The following is a 23,114-nucleotide window of genomic DNA, read 5'->3' as shown; positions in this document are numbered from 1 at the left end:
CTTTCTTTCCTGTGGTTTTCTCTGGCAACAGCTATTTAGCCTTAGGCATACTTCCCTCTAGAGGAGTCCCTTTAAAATATATTATAGAGATGGTTTATGGGAGGTAAATTCTCTCAACTTTTGCTTATCTGTGAATTGTTTAATCCCCCCTTCAAATTTAAATGATAAGCTTGCTGGATAGAATATTCTTGTTTTGAGATATTTCTGTTTCATTCCTTGAATATATCATGCCATTCCCTTCTGGCCTGTAATATTTGTGCTGAGAAGTCTGATGATAGCCTGATGGGTTTTCCTTTGTAGGTGATCTTTTTTCTCTCTCTGGTTGCTTTTAATACTCTGTCCTTGTCTTTGCCATTTTAGTTATTATATGTCTTGATGTTGTTCTCCTTCAATCCCTTCTGTTGGGAGATCTGTGGACTTTCATGATCTGAGAGAGTATCCTTCCCCAGATTCGGGAAAGATCCAGCAATTATTTCTTCAAAGACACTTTCTATCCCTTCGCCTCTCTCCTCTTCTTTTGGTACCCATATAATGCAAAAAATTTTTCCATTTGGATTGGTCACACAGTTCTCTTAAAATTCTTTCATTCCTAGACATCCTTTTATCTCTCTCTGCCTCAGCTTCTCTGTATTCCTGTTCTCTGATTTCTATTCCATTAACAGTCTCTTCCACCTCATCCAGTCTGCTCTTAAATTATTCCACTGTTTGTTTCTTTTCTGTTATCTCCCTCCTGAATTCAACCGTTAGCTCTTGCATATTTCTTGGCAGGTCCATCAGCATGGATATGACTTTTATTTTTGAATTCATTTTAAGGAAGATTGGTGATTTCGGTCTCACCAGGGCCTGTCTCTGGTGTTTGAGGGATTTTGGACTGAACAAGGTCCTTCTGCCTTTTCATGGTGATGGGAGGAGTCACTGTCAAGTGGCACATGTGTCAGCTGCGACAACAAAGTTCCTTTCTGCTTGCTGGTCACGTTACCTGTCTCTGCTGTCTGTGCCCGTTAACTGCACACAGGGAGTAGCCTCTGGGTTAATCCCCTAAATGGCTGTGGGCAGAGCTGCCTCCAAGATGGCCTAGGGCAATGACCGGGGTTGCAAGCCAGCAGCCCATGTTCTGCCAGAAGAACAAAGCCCCTTTGTGCCTCCCGGTCTCGGCATCCATCTCCACCGTCTGTGCTAGTCAACCATGCACAGGGAGCAACCTCTGGGTTTGGGCCTGTTAGACACGTGCACGGAGAATCTGCTGTGCTAAGCTGTGTGGTTGCTGTAGGTGTGGCTGCTCCCTGGCTGTTCTGCAGCAATGACGGGTCATCCAGTTTGCTTGCAGTGATGGCAGGGGGAATAAACCGCAGGCTATTTATCCCCACGAGAGACTTTGGAGCTGTATTGCCACCCAGGCGCCTGGTGTGCCTGAAGTTCCCTAAAGTTCCAAGCGATCTGGGCAGAGTGTGCCAGGATAATTTTGTCCACCTGTTAAACCCTTGCCCCTTTAAGACTTTTAAACTACCCACTTTTCTTTTGTCCCTGGGCAACTGGCTGTGGGAATCTGTTTGCAATCTCAATCTCGAACCTTGCTTTTCTGCTCCTCCAATATCCACTGCGCCATGCAATGTCAGTCTCTGCTCCTGGGGCAGACCACCAGGGCTGCTTATTTAGCACTCATGGGCTTCCACTTCCTCCCCACTCTGATTCTTTTCCTCCTGCTGCTGGTGAGCTAGGGTTGGGGTAGTGCTCGGGTCCTGCCTGTCACAGTTTTGTATCCTACCCTTTCCCATGAGATGTTTGCTCTCGCAGATGTAGCCTGGCTCATCTGTATCATGCGGTCACTCTATTAGGAATATTTGTTGTATTTTTAAAATATATATGGTTCTGGGAGGAGATTTCCACCACCCTACTCACGCTGCCATCTTGAGAATCCCTTGCCTCTCTTTTCTACACAGAAAAATCACTTCTCAGCTATCCTTTTATTTTACTTTACAATGCCAACATCTCATTTCACCTTAGCCATATCCTGGGAAAGAACACAGATAATGAAGCAAAAGATTTAATGATTAACTTCTGGCTTGTATGACTAGCCGAATTATATTCTGACTTTTACCACCAAACATTTGACTTAGGGCAAATTATTTATTTCAGTCATGATTTTTATGTATAAAATGCATATCAATAAGTACATTTCATGGGATTTTGCTAAGACTTCAATGCATTCAGCATGCTTGGAAGTACAAATTACAGTACCTGACTTTATAATAGGCCTTAAGTATATGTATTTGCCCTCATTCCCTGCCCCTACCTCACTTTTTCCAATCTTTATCTAGTTACCCCCATAAATAAATAGATAAATAAATCTTCCCTTTTCTTTATTCCACTCGTAGACATAATCAATGCTGTGTTTAAAGAAAAAACAATTGTTTATATGGTATCAAAGAAAGGAAAAGTCAAAAGTTTTGATGATGACTTAAACACAATAGAGTCTTTGTCATATACCATAGCTCTTAAAAGCACTCAGGAATTCACTCAAAAAATCTCCTCAAAATCTGAAATCTCACCTTCTTTTTAAATAGTACTGTTCTGTTTTGTTTTGTTTTTACTATTTCTTACTGAAAAAATACAACATTTTCATCAATTTCTTTTATGATCTGACCTGGAACTGTAACCACTATTTTCAAAGATATTTTGTATGACAATGTCTCCTGAGTTCCAAGCCAACTACTTTGGTTGCCTCTTCTGATAGCCTCTGTTGGCCTGCCCTCAGCCCACCAATCTGTTCACGAGACGGCACCTTTTCTGTGTTTCCCTGGCAGAAGGTGTGCACAGCTCTCACAGCACTGACATTTCACAACTGGCAGGTGTGTCTTAGGGCAGAGATTAACTTACAAATCTACATCAGCAGAGCATGGCACTGAGATGTGTGCTCAATGACGACTTGTGAATTGAACCTAGGTGAAGTCATTTTAACAATCAGAGAGCAACATAGGTTATAATGAAAACCACTGACATCAAGAAAAACTGAGATTATCTTCAGTATATTCTTTTTTTTTTTTTTTGAGAGGGCATCTCACATATTTGTTGATCAAATGGTTGTTAACAAGAATAAAATTCTGTATAGGGGAGTCAATGCTCAATGCACAATCATTAATCCATCTCAAGCCTAATTCTCTTCAGTCTCCAATCTTATGAATCATAATGAACAAGTTCTTACATGGTGAACAAATTCTTACATAGTGAATAAGTTATTATATGGTGAACAGTACAAGGGCAGTCATCACAGAAACTTTCGGTTTGGATCACGCATTATGAACTATGAACAATCAGGTCAAATATGAATATTGGTTTGATTTTTATACTTGATTTATATGTGGATCCCACATTTCTCCCTTTCTTCTTATTATTATTTTTATTTTTAATAAAATGCTGAAGTGGTAGGTAGACGCAAGATGAAGGTAGAAAACACAGTTTAGTGTTGTAAGAGAGCAATTGTAGATGATCAGGTGTGTGCCTGTAGACTATGTGTTAATCCAAGCTAGACAAGGGCATTAAAACATCCATGGATGCAGAAGATTTCTCTCAAAACAGGGAGGGTGAGGTTCTAAGCTTCACCACTGTTGATCCCCAATTTCTCACCTGATAGTCCCCCTGTGACTGTGCCTCTCTTAGGTGGTTCCTGCCTTGAGGAATCTTCCCCGTCTCTGGCTAACCAGTCATCTTCCGGGGCCATACAGGGAGATGTAAAGTTGGTAAGTGAGAGAGAAGCCATATTGTTTGAATAGGTTAGCTTTTTACTTCTTTGCAGATTTATGCCCTGTGGCTTCTATGCCCAGCATTTGTCTTGAGGTATCTTTACCACTTGGAAGAATTATGATACTCGGTAAATTCGATATGAGGCATGAATTCTATTTAAGGGTTGTGTAACTAGGAAAGAAGAAGGAAAGCTATAGAGGTAGCAGATGGAAGAAAACATGGGAGGATTGATTATTTCTTTGACATATCTTCTTGTAGAGTAACTTCAGCATGTATAGGTTTTAAACTACTATCTAAATTGCGCACACACATTAACATAATAGGAATACAGTTACATAACCAAAGCAGATCTATAGTTACCAGCCAACTCCAGTGAAGCGAAGAAAACCAGTTAGGCACCCTAGGCATTTGTGAAAATTTGTCTATGATATGATGGATATTGTCCAACTGTACTTGAACAGTCTGAGAGAAATCAGACAAATTAAAACAACCCATTCCCGGGAACTGTTCACATCCCATATGTTCTTTTAACAGTAGATAGTCTGTAGTTGTAAGATTTTGGAGAGCTAAAACTTGCACTTCTCCTAATTCTTGGTTGAGTTCCAACAGTATAGATCCAGTCAAATTTGTTGTTTTACTGTATGCACAGGCCAGCTTAGATAACTCCTTCTTCATTCCAATGGCAAGTCCAGGAACAGGTGGGATGGATGCAGCTACAACTGCTGCATCGCCTGGATCATTGTGGAGGTTTTTTGATGATCATCTTCTGGTATGACTCTTCCAGAGAGTGCTGATGTTGGAAGTTCTTCTTCATATCATATCTTAGTTCATTTTCTGGGTAGCCAAATTAGGTTTTGACCTTCTGTATAAAAACAAACAGAACCTTTGCCCACACTTTGATATGCCCTTTATACCATAGTGTAGAACTCCTTGGAGGTCACCACACAGGAACTGATTTTTTTTTAAGAGAAAGGAATATTATCAGAAAAGTGTACCTTCATAGCAGATCTTCTGACACCCATTAAGTGATCAAAATTCAGGATACTTAAAGCATGAGTTAATCGGTGATTTACCAATAGTTTTACCCTATCAAGGAGTAATCCCCCTATTCTTTTTTTTAAATCTTAAATCTACACTTACATGAAGAACATTATGATTACTAGGCTCTCCCCTATACCAGGCCCCCCCCGCCTATAAACCATTTACAGTCACTGTCCATCCACATAGCAAAATGTTGCAGAATCACTACTTGTCTTCTCTGTGTTGTACAGCCCTGTGTTTCCCCCCCCCCGATGCATGCTAATCTTAATACACCCTTTCTTCTTCCACCTCTTATCCCCCCCTGCCCACACATCCTCCCCAGTCCCTTTTCCTTTGGTACCCGTTAGTCCATTTTTGGTTCTGTAATTCCACTGCTGTTTTGTTCCTGCAGTTTTCCCTTTGTTCTTATACTTCACAGATGAGTGAAATCATTTGGTATTTCTCTTCCTCTGCTTGGCTTACTTCACTGAGGATAATACTCTCCAGCTCCATCCATGTTGCTGCAAATGGTAGGATTTTCCCTCTTCTTATGGCTGAGTAGTATTTCATTGTGTATATGGACCACATGTTCTTTATCCATTCATCTACTGATGGACATTTAGGTTGCTTCCAATTCTTGGCTATTGTAAATAGTGCTGTGATAAACATAGGGGTGCATCTGTCTTTCTCAAATTTGATTGCTGAGTTATTAGGGTAAATTCCTAGGAGTGGAATTCCTGGGTCAAATGGTAGGTCTGTTTTGAGAATTTTGATGAACCTCCATACCACTCTCCTCAATGGTTGAACTAATTTACATTCCCAACGGCAGTACAGGAGGGTTCCCCTTTCTCCACAGCCTTGGAAACATTTGTTGTTGTTTGTCTTTTGGATGGCAGCCATACTTACTGGAGTGAGGTGATATCTCATTGTAGTTTAAGTTTGCATTTCTCTGGTAATTAGCGATGTGGAGCATCTTTTAATGTGACGGTTGGCTATCTGTATTTCTTTTTTGGAGAACTGTCTGTTCAGTTTGTCTGCCCATTTCTTAATTGGATTATTTAATTTTTGTTTGTTGAGGAGGGTGAGCTCGTTATATATTTCGGACACCAAGGCTTTATTGGATCTGTCATTTACAAATATATTCTCCCATACTGTAGGGTTCCTTTTTGTTCTATTGATGGTGTCTTTTGCTGTACAGAAGCTTTTCGGCTTAATATAGTCCTACTTGTTCATTTTTGCTGTTGCTTTCCTTGCCCGGGAGATATGTTCAAGAAGAGGTCACTCATGTTCATGTCTAAAAGGTTTTTGCCTTTGTTTTGTTCTAAAGTTTTATGGTTTCATGACATACATTCAGGTCTTTGATCCATTTTGAATTTACATTTGTGTATGGGGTTAGACAATGGTCCAGTTTCATTCTTCTACATGTAGCTCTTCAGTTTTGCCAGCACCATCTGTTGAAGAGACTCTCATTTCCTCATTGTATGTCCATGGCTCCTTTATCATATATTAATTGACCATATATGTTTGGGTTAATATGTGGAGTCTCTAATTTGTTCCACTGGTCTGTGGCTCTGTTCTTGTGCCAGTATCAAATTGTCTTGATTACTATGGCTTTGTAGTAGAGCTTGAAGTTGGGGAGTGAGATCCCCCCTACTTTATTCTTCTTTTTCAGAATTGCTTTGGCTATTCGGGGTCTTTGGTGTTTCCATATGAATTTTTGAATTATTTGCTCCAGTTCACTGAAGAATGTTGCTGGTAATTTGAGAGGGATTGCATCAAATCTGTATATTGCTTTGGGCAGGATGGCCATTTTGACGATATTAATTATTCCTAGCCATGAGCATGGGATGAGTTTCCATTTGTTAGTGTCCCCTTTAATTTCGCTTAAGAGTGACTCGTAGTTTTCATGGTATAGGCCTTTCATATCTTTGGTTAGATTTATTCCTAAGTATTTTATTCTTTTTGATGCAATTGTGAATGGAATTGTTCTCCTGATTTCTCTTTCTATTGGTTCATTGTTAGTGTATAGGAAAGCTACAGATTTCTGTGTGTTAATTTTGTATCCTGCAACTTTGCTGTATTCTGATATCAGTTCTATTAGCTTTGGAGTGGAGTGTTTAGGGTTTTTTATGTACAATATCATATCATCTGCAAATAGTGACAGTTGAACTTCTTCTTTACCAATCTGGATTCCTTGTATTTCTTTGTTTTGTCTGATTGCCATGGCTAGGACCTCCAGTACTATGTCAAATAACAGTGGGGAGAGTGGGCATCCCTGTCTGGTTCCCGATCTCAGAGGAAATGCTTTCAGCTTCTCGTTGTTCAGTATAATGCTGGCTGTGGGTTTATCATAGATGGCCTATATTATGTTGAGGTACTTGCCCTCTATTCCCATTTTGCTGAGAGTTTTTATCATGAATGGATGTTGAATTTTGTCGAATGCTTTTTCAGCATCTATGGAGATGATCATGTGGTTTTTGTCCTTCTTTTTGTTGATGTGGTGGATGATGTTGATGGATTTTCGAATGTTGTACCATCCTTGCATCCCTGGGATGAATCCCACTTGGTCATGGTGTATGGATCTTTTTGATATACTGTTGAATTCTGTTTGCTAATATTTTATTGAGTGTTTTTGCATCTACATTCATCAGGGATATTGGTCTGTAATTTTCTTTTTTGGTGGGGTCTTTGCCTGGTTTTGGTATTAGGGTGATGTTGGCTTCATAGAATGAGTTTGGGAGTGTTCCCTCCTCTTCTATTTTTTGGAACACTTTAAGGAGAATGGGTATTATGTCTTCTCTGTGTGCCTGATAAAATTCCGAGGTAAATCCGTCTGGCCCCGGGGTTTTGTTCTTTGGTAGTTTTTTGATTACCGTTTCAATTTCTTTGCTCGTAATTGGTTTGTTTAACTTTTGTGTTTCTTCCTTGGTCAGTCTTGGGAGGTTGTATTTTTCTAGGAAGTTGTCCATTTCTTCTAGGTTTCCCAGCTTGTTGGCATATAGGTTTTCATAGTAGTCTTTAATAATTCTTTCTATTTCTGTGGAGTCTGTCGTGATTATTCCGTTCTCATTTCTGATGCTGTTGATTTGTGTTCATTCTCTTTTTCTCTTAATAAGTTTGGCTAGAGGCTTATCTATTTTGTTTATTTTCTCAAAGAACCAGATCTTGGTTTCATTGATTTTTGCTATTGTTTTATTCTCCTCAATTTTGTTTATTTCTTCTCTGATCTTTATTATGTCCCTCCTTTTGCTGACTTTAGGCCTCATTTGTTCTTCTTTTTCCAGTTTCGATAATTGTGATGTTAGACTATTCATTTGGGATTGTTCTTCCTTCTTCAGGTGTGCCTGGATCGTTGTATACTTTCCTCTTAAGACTGCTTTCACTGCATCCCACAGAAGTTGGGGCTTTGTGTTGTTGTTGTCATTTGTTTCTATATATTCCTTGATCTCTATTTTGATTTCTTCGTTGATCCATTGATTATTTAGAAGCATGTTGTTAAGCCTCCATGTGTTTGTGAGACTTTTTGTTTTCTTTGTAGAATTTATTTTTAGTTTTATACCTTTGTGGTCTGAAAAATTGGTTGGTAGAATTTCAATATTTTGGAATTTACTGAGGCTCCTTTTGTGAGCTAGTATATGGTCTATTGTGGAGAATGTTCCATGTGCACTTGAGAAGAATGTATATTCTGTTGCTTTTGGATGTAGAGTTCTATAGATGTTGATTAGGTCCATCTCTTCTAGTGTGTTGTTCAGTGCCTGTGTGTCCTTACTTATTTTCTGCCTGGTGGATCTGTCCTTTGGGGTGAGTGGTGTGTTGAAGTCTCCTAAAATGAATGCATTGCAGTCTATTTCCCTATTTAGTTCTGTTAGTATTTGTTTCACAAATTCTGGTGCTCCTGTGTTGGGTGCATATATATTTAGAATGGTTATATCCTCTTGTTGGACTGAGCCCTTTATCATGATGTAGTGTCCTTCTTTATCTCTTGTTACTTTCTTTGTTTTGAAGTCTATTTTGTCTGATATTAGTACTGCAACACCTGCTTTTTTCTCACTGTTGTTTGCCTGAAATATGATTTTCCATCCCTTGACTTTTAGTCTGTGCATGTTTTTGGGTTTAAGGTGAGTTTCTTGTAAGCAGCATATAGATGGGTCTTGCTTTTTTATCCATTCTATTGCTCTGTGTCTTTTGATTGGTGCATTAAGTCCATTTACATTTAGGGTGACTATTGAGAGATATGTACTTATTGCCATTGCAGGCTTTAGGTTCGTGGTTACCAAAGGTTCAAGGTTAGCTTCTTTAGCATCTTACTGCCTAACTTAACTCGCTATTGAGCTGTTATATACACTGTCTGGAGATTCTTTTCTTCTCTCCCTTCTTATTCCTCCTCCTCCATTCTTCATATGTCGTGTGTTTTGTTCTGTGCTCTTTTTAGGAGTGCTCCCGTCTAGAGCAGTTCGTGTAGGATGCTCTGTAGAGGTGGTTTGTGGGAAGCAAATTCCCTCAGCTTTTGCTTGTCTGGGAATTGTTTAATCCCACCATCATATTTAAATGATAGTCGTGCTGGATACAGTATCCTTGGTTCAAGGCCCTTCTGTTTCATTGCATTAAATATATCATGCCATTCTCTTCTGGCCTGTAGGGTTTCTGTCGAGAAGTCTGATGTTAGCCTGATGGGTTTTCCTTTATAGGTGACCTTTTTCTCTCTAGCTGCCTTTAGAACTCTTTCCTTGTCCTTGATCCTTGCCATTTTAATTATTATGTGTCTTGGTGTTGTCTTCCTTGGATCCTTTCTGTTGGGGTTTCTGTGTAATTCCGTAGTGTGTTCGATTATTTCCTCCCCCAGTTTGGGGAAGTTTTCAGCAATTATTTCTTCAAAGAGACTTTCTATCCGTTTTCTTCTCTCTTCTTCTTCTTGTACCCCTATAAGACGAATATTATTCCTTTTGGATTGGTCACATAGTTCTCTTAGTGTTTTTTCATTCCTGGAGATCCTTTTTATCTCTCTCTATGTCAGGTTCTATACGTTCCTGTTCTCTGGTTTCTATTCCTTCAATGGCCTCTTGCATCTTATCCATTCTGCTTATAAATCCTTCCAGGGTTTGTTTCACTTCTGTGATCTCCTTCCTGACATCTGTGATCTCCCTCCGGACTTCATCCCATTGCTCTTGCATTTTTCTCTGCATCTCATCCCATTGCTCTTGCATTTTTCTCTGCATCTCTGTCAGCATGTTCATGATTTTTATTTTGAATTGTTTTTCAGGAGGACTGGTTAGGTCTGTGTCCTTCTCAGGAGGACTGGTTAGGTCTGTGTCCTTCTCAGGTGTTGTCTCTGTGATCTTTGTCTGCCTGTAGTTTTGCCTTTTCATGGTGATGGAGATAGTTTGCAGAGCTGGTACAAGTGACAGCTGGAAGAGCTTTTCTTCTTGTTGGTTGTGACCTTCCTCTCGGGAGAATAGCAACCTCTAGTGGCTTGTGCTGGGCAGCTTTGCGCAGACAGGGCTTCTGCTACCTGCCTGTTTGCTATGGAGTTTATCTCTGCTGTTGCTGTGGGTGTGGCCTGGCTCAGGTTGCTGCTTCAAAATGGTGGAGCTCTGTTGGAGGTGGAGTGGGCGGCAGGCTATTTATCTCTGTAAGGGGCCTCTGTGCTCCCTGTTGCCCAGGGAGTTAGAGTGCCCAGAGATCCCTAGATTCATTGCCTCTGGACTAAGTGTCCTGCCCTATCCCTTTAAGACTTCCAAAAATCACTCGCGAAAAAAAGAAAAAGGCTGGTCCCGTTTCTTTGTCCTCCGGCGTTGGCCTCAGGCATCTGCTCATCGGTCCTGCCACCCTGTTTCCCTAGTATCCAGGACCCCATGCATGCACTGTGTCTGCGCTCTGGTCTGCATGGCTGGGCCTGGGTGTTCAGCAGTCCTGGGCTCCCTCCCCCTCCCACTCTGACTCCTGTCCTCCTGCCAGGAGCTGGGGGGAGGCGCGCTCGGGTCCCGCCGGCCGGGGCTTTTATCTTACCCCCTTCAGGAGGCGCTGGATTCCCGCAGGTGTGGATGTGGTATGGATGTTGTCCTGTGTCCTCTGGTCTCTATTTTAGGAAGAGTTGTCTTTGTTATATTTTCGTAGGTAAATGTGGTTTTGGGAAGAGATTTCTGCTGCTCTACTCACGCCGCCATCTTGGCTCCGCCAGTATATTCTTTTTAAGGCTGAGAATTTCTTTCTCTGATGATTAGTGACACAGCATCTTTTCATGTGCCTTTGGTCAGATGTATTTCTTCTTTGAGAAATGTCTCCTCAGGTCCAATTTTTTAATAGCATTGTTTTTTTGTTGTTAAGAGGTATGTTATATACATATTTTGGATGTTAACCCCTTATCAGATATATTGTTTATATTTATATATGTAAAGGTTGACTTTTTGCTCTGCTGATGGTTTCCTTTGCTGCACAGAAGCTTTTTACTTTAATATAGCTCCAAGTGTTTATTTTTTATGTTGTTTCCTTAGCCCAGGGACATCATGTGTCCAGGAAAACATGGCCCATGTTTATGTCCAAGAGATTATTGCCTATGTTTTCTTCAAAGGGTTTTTATGGTTTCATGACTTACATTCAGGTCTTTGATCCATTTTCAGTTTACTTTTATGTATGGAGTTCGACAGTAATCTATTTTCATTCTCTTATATGTAGTTATCCAGTGTTCCCAACATCTGTTATTGAAGAGGATGTCTTTTCCCCATTGTATATTCCCACCTCCCTTATCATATATTAATTGACTGTATATGCATGGGTTTATATCAGAGGTCTCTATTCTGTTCTGTTGGTCTATGGGTCTGTTCTTGTGCCAGTAATATATTGTTTTGATTACTGTAGATTTGCAGTATAGATTGAAATCAGGGAGTGTAATTATCCAAGCTGTGTTGTTCTTTCTCAAGATTGCTTTGGCTATTCTGAGTCTTTTGTATATCCACATGAATTTCTGGATTACTTGTTCTAATTCATTGGAAAATGTTGTTGATATTTTGACAGCAATTGCACTGAATCTATAAATTGGTTTCGGCAAGATGGTCGTTTTGATGATATTAATTCTTCTTACCCATAAGCATGGGATAGATTTCTATTAATTTGTTCTTTAATTTTCCTATTGAGTGTCTTATAGTTTGCAGAGCACAGGTCTTTCACCTCTTTGGTTAGGTTTATTCCTAGGTATTTTATTCTTTTTCATGCAATTGTTACTGGAATTGTTTTTCTGATTTCTCTTTCTGCTTGTGGTTAGTATATAGGAATGCAACATATTTCTATTAAATTTTGTATCCTGCAGGTTTGCCGAACCCAGTTTTTAGGTCTAATAGTTTCTTGGTAGAATCTTTAGGGTTTTCTTTGTATAACATCATGTAATCTGAAAATAGTGAGTTTTATTTTCTCCTTACCATTCTCGATACCTTTTATCTTTTGCAATCAAGCAAACAAGTCTGATTGCCTGGGGTAGGACCTCCAGTCTATGTTAAATAAAAGTGCTGAGAGGGAACATCATTGTCCTGATCTTATAGGAAAAGCGTTCAGCTTTTCACTGTTGAGTATCATGTCAGTTGTGGGTTTGTCACATGCCTTTATTATGTTGAGTTACTTGCCCTCTATACCTATTTTGCTGAGAATTTTTCTCATGAATGTATGTTGAATTTTGTGAAATGGTTTTTCAGCATCTACTGAGATATGGTCATATGGTTTTTATCCGTTCTGTTAATGTGTTGTATCACATTGACTGACTTATATACATTCCTGCATCCCTAGAAGAAATACCACTTGGTCATGCTGAATGATCCTTCTGATGTATTTTTCAATTCAGTTTGCTAATATGTTGCTGAGGATTTTTGTGTCTACGTTCATCAGCAGTACTGAGCTATAATTTTTTGGAGGGGTATAGTGTCTTTGTTTGGTTTTGATATTAGAGTGATGCTGGCCTCATGGAATGAGTTTGCAAGTATTCTCTCCTGTTCTACTTTAAGAAAGATGGGTATCAGTTCTTCTTTAAATGTTTGGTAGAATTCAGCTGTGAAGCCATCTGGTTTTGGCATTTTCTTTTTGTTGGAAGTTTTTTGATTACCGAATCAATTTCGTTGCTAGTAACTGGTCTGTTCAGATTTTCTGTTTCTTCCTGGGTCAGTCTTGGAAGGTTATACTTTTCTAAAAAGCTGTCCATTTCTTCCAGGTTGTACAATTTATTTGCATATAATTTTCATAGAATTGTCTAATAATTCTTGTATCTCTGTGGTGTCAGTTGTAATGATTCATTTTCCTTTTTCTTGAGAAAATCTGGCTAGGTGTTTGTCTATTTTGTATATCTTCTCAAAGAACCAGCTCTTGGCTTCACTGATTCTTTACCTACTGTTTTATTCTTCTCTATTTTTACTTCTCTCTGATCTTTATTGTTTCCTCCTTCCAACTTTGGGTTTCATTTGTTCTTTTTCTAGTTTATTTAGTTGGGAGTTTGGACTGTTTATTTGGGATTTTTCTTCTTTCTTGAAGTCGGCCTGCAGTGCTACATACTCTCTCTTAGAACTGATTTTATAGCATCCCACAAGTTTTGGATTGTTTTATTTTTGTTTTCATTTGTCTCCAAGTATTAATTTCTTCTCTGATTTGGTCACCAATCCATTGGTTATTTAAAAGCATGTTGTTTAGCTTCCATGTGTTTGTGGAGTTTTTCTGTTTTCTTTGTGTAATTTATTTCTAGTTTCCTACCACTGTGGTCTGAGAACCTGCTTGATACAATTTCAATCTTTCAAAATTTACTGAGGCTCCTTTTGTGTTCTAACGTTATCTCTTCTGGAGAATGTCCCTTGTGCTCTGGAGAAAAAGGTGTATATTGCTGCTTTTGGGTGGAATGTTCTGTAATTATCTATTAAGTCCATCTGATCTAGTGTGTTCTTCAGTGCCTGTTTCCTCATTTATTTTCTGTGTGGTTAACCTGTTCATCAATGTGGGTAGTGTGTTAAAGTCCCCTAGTATGATTAAGTTGCAGTCTACTTCTCCCTCTAGTTCTCTTAGTTTTTGTTTTACATTTTTAGGTGCTCTTATGTTGAGTGCATAGATATTTGTAATTGTTCTACCAGCTCTTTGGACTTCATCATTATGTAATGTCCTTCTTTGTCTCTTGATACTGTCTTTGTTTCGAAATCTATTTTGTCTGATATAAGCACTTCTATTCTTGATTTTCTTTATGTATGTGGAACATAAACTTCTAAAAGAACAGGAATCACATATGATTTTTGCTGGTATTTGCTACAATATGTAGCACTTTGCCTTGTACAGAGTATACGCTTTATAATCTTTGTTAAACATGTAATTGCAATAGCACAAAATTCCTTAATGTCAAATCTGATTAAATGGACATTAAATATGACAGGCTGCCAAGCATGGTGTCTCGCACTCTAGCTACCATACAACGAACAGGAGCTAGTATTGCCATTTTCATCATGCCTCATTGCCAAAATGCCCTCTACTCCAGTCTAAAACTTACAAACAACAACAATAAAAGTTTCTTCAATATTTCTAGCCCCTTTTCCACTTAGATAAAATTTCCTGATATTTGTTTAACATTTATTAGAAACAAGTTTTCTTTTATCCATCACAATTCTGAAAGGTAGATTTTATTTCCACTTTAAAGATAACAAAACTGAGCTTGAAAGAGGGTCAATAAATTGCTTAAACTCAATTAGAAAGGGACAAAGCTGGGACTTCAATCTGGCTTTATTACTTATGAAATTCTATAACCAGAATTCACTATACCAAAAGATGCACATCTGAACGTCTCCTAGTCTGCAAATGTTTGTCTAAAATGTAGCTCCCAGACTCAAAAATCCATTAACATCTTCCACCACATCGAAAAAAAAAAAAGGACAAAAATCACATGATCATCTCCATAGATGCTGAAAAAGCATTTGAGAAAATGCAACATCCATTCATGGTAAAAACTCTCAACAAAATGGGCATGGAGGGCAAGTACCTCAACATAATAAAGGCCATATATGAGAAACCCATAGCCAATATCACACTTAACAGTGAGAAGCTGAAAGCTTTTCCTCTAAGATCAGGAACAAGACAAGGATGCTCACTCACCCAGCTTTTATTCAACACAGTACTGGAGATCCTAGCCACAGCAATCAGACAACACAAAGAAATAAAAGGCATCCAGACTGGTAAGGAAGAAGTCAAACTGTTGCTGTTTGCAGAAGACATATTGTACATAAAAACCCTAAAGAAATCCACTCCAAAACTATTAGATCTAATATCTGAATTCAGCAAAGTTGCAGAATACAAAATTAATACACAAAAATCTGTTGCATTCCTAGACACTAACAATGAACTAGCAGAAACAGAAGTCAGGAAAACAATTCCATTCACAATTGCATCAAAAATAATAAAATACTTAGGAATAAACCTAACCAAAGAAGTGAAAGACCTATACCCTGAAAACTACAAGACACTCTTAGGAGAAATTAAAGAGGACACTAATAAATGGAAATTCATCCCATGCTCTTGGGTAGAAAGAATTAATATTGTCAAAATGGCCATTCTAACTAAAGCTATCAACAGATTCAATGCAATCCCTGTCAAAATACCAACAGCATTCTTCAACGAACTGGAACAAATAGTTCTAAAAATCATATGGAACCCCAAAATACCCTGAATAGCCAAAGTAATCCTGAGAGGGAAGAACATAGAAAGGGGGATTCTTGCATCAAGCTCTACTACAAAGCCACAGTAATCAAGACAATTTGGTACTGTCACAAAAACAGACCCATGGACCAGTGGAACAGAATAGAGAGTCCAGATATTAACCAAGCATATATGGTCAATTAATATATGAAAAAGGAGCCATGGATATACAATGGGGAAAATACAGCCTCTTCAACAACTGTTGTTGGCAAAACTGGACAGCTACATGTAAGAGAATGAAACTGGATTGCTGGCTAACTCCATACACAAAAGTAAACTCGAAATGGATCAAAGACCTGAATGTAAGTCATGGAACCATAAAACTCTTAGAAAAAAACATATGCAAAACTCTCTTGAATATAAACATGAACATATCTCCATGGGCAAGGGAAACAAAAGCAAAAATGAACAAGTGGGACTGTATCAGACTAAAAAGCTTCTGTACTGCAAAGGACACCATCAATAGAACAAAAAGGCATCCTACAGTATGGGAGAATATATTCATAAATGACATATCCAATAAAGGGTTGACATCTAAAATACATAAAGAGCTCACGTGTCTCAAGAAACAAAAAGCAAATGATCTAATTAAAAAATGGGCAGAGGATCTGAACAGATACTTCTCCAAAGAAGAAATTCAGATGGCCAACAGGCACATGAAAAAATGCTTCACATTGCTAATTATCAGGGAAATGCAAATTAAAACCACAGTGAGATATCACCTCACACCAGTAAGGATGGCCACCATCCAAAAGACAAACAACAAATGTTGGTGAGGATGTGGAGAAAGGGGAACCCTCCTACACTGCTGGTGGGAATGTAAGTTAGTTCAACCATTGTTGAAAGCACTATGGAGGTTCCTCAAAGAACTAAAAATAGAAATACCATTTGACCCAGGAATTCCACTTCTAGGAATTTACCCTAAAAATGCAGGAGCCCAGTTTCCAAAAGACACATGCACCCCTATGTTTATTGCAGCACTATTTACAATAGCAAAGATATGGAAGCAACCTAAGTGTCCATCAGTAGATGAATGGATAAAGAAGATGTGGTACATATACACAATGGAATATTATCCAGCCATAAGAAGAAAACAAATCCTACCATTTGCAACAACATGGACTGACCTAGAGGGTATTATGCTCAGTGAAATAAGCCAGGTGGAGAAAGACAAGTATCAGACAATTTCACTCATCTGTGGAGTATTAGAACAAAGAAAAAACTGAAGGACTAAAACAGCAGCAGAGTCACAGAACCCAAGAAGGGTCTGGGGAGGATGGGTGGAAAGGGTGGAATAAGGGGAAAAAGGGGCATTATGATTAGCACATAGAATGTTGGGGGTGGTGGCATGGGGAAGGCAGGATAGCACAGAAAAGACAAGTAGTGACTCTACAGCTTCTTACTATGCTGTACAGTGTGACTCTAATGGGGTATGTGGTGGGAGATTGATATGGGGGGGAATCAGTAACCACAATGTTGCTCATGTAACTGTATATTAATGATATCAAAAGCAAAAAAGGAAAAAACAAAGAAAAGGTAATGTTTTCTTAGTTTATAAGAATGTATGATTCATGAATATTCTCAGAGTGTAATTATCCTAAAAGAAGTTAGCTTTCTGCACTTTTTGAAAATGGCTTCTGACCTTCAATGTAACATTTCTATACATCTGCTATTTTCAACAAATATGCCAAGGATCTGATTAATGTTTGAAACTTAAAACGTTTTAATGTTTGAAATTAAAAACTGTTCTGCAAAGATATATTAAGAAGAAAAAAAGAATCTATAGACTGGGATAAAGGACTTGTATCCATAATATACAAAGAAAACTCAAGACTCATAATTAAAAGAATGCAATAAAAAGATTGATAAATGATTTGAAAAGATACTTCAACAAAGAAAATATAAACACATAAAAGGATTCGCAACAGCACTAGTCATGAGATACCATTACTCACCTATTAGAGTGCCCAAAATTAAAAAGAGTAACCAGAGCAAGTGTTGGGAGAGGATGTAGAAGGCCTGGAAGTCTTAACACTGCTGATGAGAAAGTTAAACTGTACTACTTTGGAAAACAGTTTGTCCATTTCTTAAAAAATTAAATATATATTTATCTCCTACCACATGCTACAGACATTCTACTCCTAGAAATATACCCAATAGGATTGGAAGCATATATTCACAGATTTGTGTATGTGTCTCTCTGGTATACTCTACCATTCTAAACAACTTTATTCCTATAGCCCCAAAGTGTAAATAACCAGTGTCCACCAAAGGTGAATGGATAAACCAACTCTGATATAAACACACTCAGCAATAAAGAGAAGTGAATTACTGAAAAAAAAAGATCAAAGACAAAGAGAGAATCTTAAAAGCAGCAAGAGACAAACAATGAATTACATATAAGGCAACCCCATAAGGTTATCAGCTGATTATTCTGCAGGAAATCTAAGGCCAGAAGGGAATGACATGATATATTCCAAGTGTTGAACAGAAAAAAACCCTTTAACTAAGAATACTCTATCCAGAAAGGTTATTATAAAGAATTGAAGGATAAAGAGTTTCACAGATAAACACAGTTAAGAGAGTTCACCAATGATAAAGAGACTTCTTTAAGAGTAAAATAAAATTTCCTAAATAGAAGCAAGAAATTTTAGAATGGGAAAAATTCCCACTGATAAAGCAAACATATAGCACAGGTCGGAGACCAATTACTTGCAAGCTAATGTGGTCAAAAACAACAAAAGCTATTACATCTGAAAGTAAATTAAAGGAATCACTTAATAAAAAGGTATAAAGGAATATATATCAAATGGGGAAGGGGGTTGTAAGAAATTCACTGCTGTTAGAATGCATTTGAACATAAGTGACCATCAGCTTGCCACAGATTACTAAATTCATAGGATGTAATATAAGAACCCCATGGTAAGCACAAACCAAAAACTTACAATAGATACACAAAAATGAGAAGAAAACCCAACTGCAAAACTAAAGAAAGTCATAAAGCACAGGAGAAGAGACCAAGACAAGAAGAAAGGATTGAAGAACAATAAAACCAACCAGGAAACATTTAACAAAATGGCAATAAGTACATAATATTGATAATTACTTTAAATGTAAATGGCCTAAATGCTCCAGTCAAACAACATGGGGTGACCAAATAGATAAAAAAATAAGACCATCTATTTGCTACTTACAAGAAACTCACTTCAGAACTAAGGACACACAGACTGAAACTGGAGGGATGGAAAAAAATACACCATGCAAAATACAGGCAAGAAAAAAAATAAGAGTTGCAGTACTTGTATCAGACAAAATTGACTTTAAAACAAAGAAAATAACAAGTGACAAAGAAGGACATTACATAATGATAAAGCCATCATGAGTCCAACAAGAGGATATAATAATCATAAACATCTATGTATCATACACAGGAATACCTAAATATATAAACCAAATGCTAATAGACCTAAAGGGAGAAATTGACAGGAACAAAATGATATTGGGGGATTTTCACACCCTACTTACTCAATGGATAGGTCATCCAGCTAGAAAATAAAAAAGGAAATAAAGGGATTGAATGACACATTAGCCCAGATGGACTTAACAGATGCATCTATCAATTATCTTCTCAGTCCACAATGGTATGAAGCTGAAAATCAATTACAAGAAAAAAAAAGTGGAAAAAATACAAGCACAGGGAGACTAAACAACATGATGCTCAATAATCAATGGATCAAGAACAGGTCAAAGAAGAAATCAAACAATACATGGGGACAAACGAAAACAGAAACACAATAGTTCAAGATATGTGGGATGCAGCAAAAGTGGGTGAAAGAGGGAAGTTTATACAGAAAGACAGGCCAACCTCCAGAAACAAGAACAAGTTCAAATAAACAATCTAACCCTACAACTAAAGCAACTAGAAAAAGAAGAACAAAGTCCAAAATTAGTAGGACAAGGGACATAATAAAGATCAGAGCAGAAATAAATAAAATAGAGACTAAGAAAATAGAAAAAATCAATGAAACAAAGAGCTAGTTCTTCAAGAAAATAAAGAAAATAGACACACCCTGTGGGAACTTATATGGAATTTATATATAAAGTATAAAAATCATATTATAAGCACATTTGCCTTGATGGTTTGTTTGTAGTTCATGATTCGTAGTCAAGACAGAAACAGTAGCCAATACAGAAAGAGTTTCTGTGTTCATTCACCATGAGGATTTGTTTGTTATCCATCAGAAGGTGAAACTGCTGAGTGTTGGACTTAATTAATGATTGTGCATGGAAACCCCAATATTGGTGTTAACAACCATTTCATCAATAAATCTGAGAGATGCCTTCTCGGCACCACTCTTGCACTGTCACACCTTGAGTCCCCTGTCTGGTCCTTAAGATCTTCGACTAACAATCGTGTCTTTTCCCTCATCCGCGGGTCAGAGATAGGGAAGGGATTCGACAACACCCTTACACAGACTTATCAAGAAAAAAGACACAAACATCAGAAATGAAAAAAGAGAAGTTACAATTGACATCACAGAAATAAAAAAAATATGGAAATTCTACAAAAAAGGATATGCCAATAAAATGGACAACCCAGAAGAAATGGACGAATTTCTAGAAACATACAATCTTCCAAGACTGACCCAGGAAGAAACAAAATTTGAACAAACCAATTTCTACTAACAAAATTGAACTGATAATCAAAAAGCTCCCAACATACAAAAGTGCAAGTCCAGATGGCTTCAGAGATGAATCCTACCAAACATTTAATGATGAGCTAATACCTTCTCTTAAGGTATTCCAGAAGTAGAAGAGGAGGGAATACTTCCAAATTCATTCTATGAGACCAGTATTGAATTCAGACAAAGACACTAATATCAAACCAAAGATACTTGAAAAAAAAAACACTACAGATTAAGATCCCTAATGAACATAGACACAAAACTCCTCAGCAAAATGTTAGCAAACTGAATTAAAAAATACATCAAGAGGATTATTCATCAAGACCAAGTGGGATTTATTCCAGGATTGCAAGGATGGTATACCATCAAATCAATCAATGTGATTAACCACATTAAGAGAAAGGATAAAATCCATATGACCATATCTCAGTAGATGCTGAAAAAGCATTTCACAAAATACAACATCCATTCATGAGAAAAATTCTCAACAAAATGGGGATAGAGGGAATGTACCTCAACATAGCAAAGGCAATATAAGACAAACTCACTGCTAACATTATACTGAACAGCAAAAAGCTGAAAGCTTTTCCTTTAAGATCAGGTACAAGGCAAGGATGTTTCCTCTCAACACTTTTATTCAATATAGTACTGGATGTACTAGCCATGCCAATCAGACAAAATAAAGAGATAAAAGGTATCCAAATTGGTAAGGTAGAAGTTAAATTGTCACTACTTGTAGATGACATGATACTACACATAGAAAACCCCAAAGACTGCATCAAAAAAATATCAGAACTAATAAATAGATTCAGCAAAGTTGCAGGATACAAAATCAACACACAGAAATCTGTTGTGTTCATATATAGTAACAATAAATTAGCAGAAAGAGTAACAGAAAAAATTCATTTACAGTTGCATGAAAATGAATGAAATACCTAGGAATAAACCTAGCCAAGGAGGTGAAAGACTTGTTCTCTGAAAACTTTAAGACACTGATGAAAGAAATTGAAGAATACACAAATAAATTGAAATCTATTTCATGCTTATGGATAGGAAGAATTAATATTTTCAAAATGACCATCCTGCCCAAAGCAATTTACATATTCAAGGCAGCTCCTATCAAATACCAGTTTTCAGTGAACAAAAGCAAAAAATCCTAAAATTTACATGGGACCATAAAGACCACAAATAGCCAAAGGATTCTTGAGAAAAGAACAACAAAGCTGAGGGAATTATGCTCTCTGCTTTCAAGCTATACTACAAAGCAACAGTGATTAAAACAGCATGGTACTGGCACATGAACAGACCCATACATCAATGGAACAGAAGAGAGACCCCAGATATAAACCCATGTATATATGGTCAATTAATGTACAAGGAGCCATGAATACACAATGGGGAAAAGACAATTTCCTGAATAAATGGTATTCGGAAAACTGGACAGCTACCTCCAAGCGAATGAAACTAAAACACTGTCTTACACCATATAGAAAAGTAAACTCTAAATGGATCAAAGGCCTAAATCTAAGATAGTAAACCATAAAACTCCTAAAAGAAAACTTAAGCAAGAATCTCATGAACATCAGCATGAGAAATTTCTTTATGGATATGTCTACCCCAGCAAGGGAAACAAAAGCAAAAAAAATACCAAGTGGGACTACATCAAACTATAAAGCTTCTGCACAGCAAAGTAAACCAACAAAAGGAAAAGGCAATCTACTGAACTGGAGAACACATTTGCATGTGATATATCCAATATGGGGCAAATACATATATAAAGAACTTACACAACTCAAAAAAAAAAACCCCAATTAAAAAATCGGCAGAGGCCATGAACAGACATTTTCCCAGAGAAAACATAGAGATGGCTGACAAACACGTGAAATGATGCTGCACATCAGTAATTATTAGAGAAACACAAATCAAGGCCACAGTGAGGTATCACCTCACACCAGTCAGAAAGGCCATTATCTGAAAGACAAGAAATAACAAGTGTTGGTGAACTCTCCTACCCTGTTGGTGGGAATGTAAATTGGCACAGCCACTAACTATGGAAAGCAGTATGGAGGTTCCTCAAAAAACTTAAAATAGAAATATCATAACCCAGTAACTAGGAATTTACCTGAAGAAAATAAAATCCCTGATTTGAAAAGATACATGCACCTCTACGTTTATTGCTGCATTATTTAAAACAGCCAATATAATGAAGCAACTTGTGTCCCATCAGTTACCATAGGGAAGAGAGTTGGTGGGTGGGAGAAATAGATGAAAGGGATAAAGAGGTACAAACTGCAAACTGTAAAGCACATTAGACAGGAATGAGGATACAACAGAGACAGCTTAACCATTAATATTGTAGTATCTTGGTATGATAACGGGGTAGCTATACCTACTGTGGCAAACATTTAGTAATGTGTATAATTATCCATTCACTACGTTGTACCTCTGAAACCAACATAATACTGAATACCAACTTCATCGCAATAAAAAAAAAGATTATGGGCCTCCTGATCCCTTTCACTTATTTCAACCACCCACTCTAACCCCTCCCTCACGGTAACAGCCAGTCACTTCTCAGTATCTATGAGTTTACTGCTGTTTTGTTTTGTTTTTATAGATTCCACATGCAAGTGAAATTTGTCTTTCTCCACCCGGCTTATTCCACTGAGCATAATACACCAATGTTGTCGCAAACGGCAGGACTTCTTTCTTTTTATGGCTGAATAATATTTCATTAAATATTTGTAGCACATGTTCTTTATGCATTCATATATTGATGGACACTTTGATTGCTTCCATATCTTGGTTATTGTAAATAATGCAGCAATAAACACAGGGGTGAATATATGTTTTCAAATCAAAGATTTTGTTTTCTTTTGGTAAACTCCTAGGAGTAGAATTATTGGGTCATATGTTATTTCTATTTTCAGTTTTTTGAGGGACCTCCATACTGCTTTCCCTAGTGGC

At 37.6% G+C, this 23,114-nt stretch overlaps 1 protein-coding gene across 3 annotated transcripts in view; it reads right to left on the bottom strand.

Moving 5' to 3' along the window:
• Window positions 1-23,114, bottom strand: part of SPIRE1 (spire type actin nucleation factor 1) — a 322,037-nt gene that overhangs the window by 168,350 nt on the left and 130,573 nt on the right. The window lies entirely within an intron of this gene.

Source organism: Manis javanica, chromosome 9 (genome assembly GCF_040802235.1).
Source record: "Manis javanica isolate MJ-LG chromosome 9, MJ_LKY, whole genome shotgun sequence".
In the NCBI taxonomy this organism is placed as follows: domain Eukaryota; kingdom Metazoa; phylum Chordata; class Mammalia; order Pholidota; family Manidae; genus Manis; species Manis javanica.
The sequence above is the reverse complement of the archived record's forward strand: the minus strand, read 5'-3'. Positions and strand labels throughout refer to the sequence as shown.